Raw genomic sequence first — 1,593 nt, 5'->3', positions numbered from 1 at the left:
CTCAGAAGAAAGGCGAAATCACGAACGACTCCACGGCGCGACAGCTCCCCCGGTTGCACCTTGGCGCCTACGTCGACGTGCAGGACCACGTGAGCAGTCGATGGGACCGCTTAGGTGTTGTTGTGGGTATAGGATCTCGTCGGGACTACCTTGTCAAATTGGGTAGTGGTCCATCGACCGTTGGTGCCAGAAAGCGTCTTAGAATCTACTGTACATCCGAGGCGAGGGCTCCACCGCATCCAGAGTCCTGCACCGCGCCCACCGCCATGCGTAGGTTCAGAGAAGCATTCAAGTCTGCAGCTCCCTCCACGCCGAAGTGGCCGCCACCGGCGAACGCCACAGCGATTGGAGATGCGATGGGATTCTCAGACTTACGGCGATGAGATGAAAAGATGAAGCCAGACATCGTAGATCCTCAAGCCGGCTCCAATATCTTGGGGGAGGTGTGTGGTATTTATGTAATGTGAACGAGCCGAGCGAGTGAACCACTGTGTGGCGCGAATGAGTTTGTGCACGAGTGCTATCTGCTACTGGAGTGATTGGCGTGTGCATGACTGCTGCCACCTAGCGGTGTGAATGAAGTTGGATGTCTGAGTAGTTAGATGACATAGCACGAGGTTTTGTGCGAGACAGATTGTTTCCTGCTGCACCACTGTACAGACCTTTCCCAGTAAACTGCGTCTGTGAAGACTGTTTCATTGAGCCGTCAGTAACCAAGTGAAATTGAACAATGTGATGTCTTCAACTTTGTATATCTAATCAGAACTTCTGGTGAGGGTACAGTAGTTGCAAGGCATGACGAAGGAATACATTTTAGTGGTAAATTTATATGCAATTATTGGTACGCACATGTTGCTGTGCAACAGTTTTGTGGGAAACGTGAAATAATGTTTTGCTTTTCATCCTGTAAGGAGGATGTAACCATTATTTCCAGATTAATATTATACCACAAGAGAAAAATTATGGAAGACAACATGAAGCATAAACTAGTGGAATTATTTCTATATATAGGGAGTTAAATTAGTTGTCAGTGTAGATATAAAAAATACAAGAAAAAGAACAGGATAAGCAAAAACAGTATTTAGTATTCTCTGAGACCTGTTAAAGAGGGACTATAATTTTAGTTTCAGAAAGAAACTGCGAAAATGCAATGTTTGGTACTATGCATTATATTGTATGCTTCAGAAGCTTTGACAATTACAGTTGACAAAGAAAGACTGAATGAATTCTGGAAATTTTTACAGTAAATAAAAAAAAATATATATTGGCAACATAATCAGAGATGAGGGATTATGGTACAGAAATAAATGGATAAAATTCAAGAGTAGGAGGGCCAGTGGAAGGCAGAGACTAGAATAATTGATTAAATTAAAAAAGTAGTTTCCTAGAGAGATATAATATCCGAGACGATTGGTAACCACATCCCGAAGAAATTTGGGTTGGAGGATGGCTCCTTGATTGACTGGTGAGTGGAGGCCATTCGGATTTGACCTTTTAGGGATGGAGCCCGTTCGAAACGGGGCCCAATAGACCAACCATCCTCACTTGCATCACGGACCTATGAGTAACGCTTCACATCATTCCTTGAAGAAG

The sequence above is a fragment of the Homarus americanus genome, unplaced genomic scaffold (genome assembly GCF_018991925.1).
Source record: "Homarus americanus isolate GMGI-L3 unplaced genomic scaffold, GMGI_Hamer_2.0 scaffold4099, whole genome shotgun sequence".
NCBI classification, from domain to species: Eukaryota; Metazoa; Arthropoda; class Malacostraca; order Decapoda; family Nephropidae; genus Homarus; species Homarus americanus.
Note: the sequence above shows the minus strand (reverse complement) of the source record.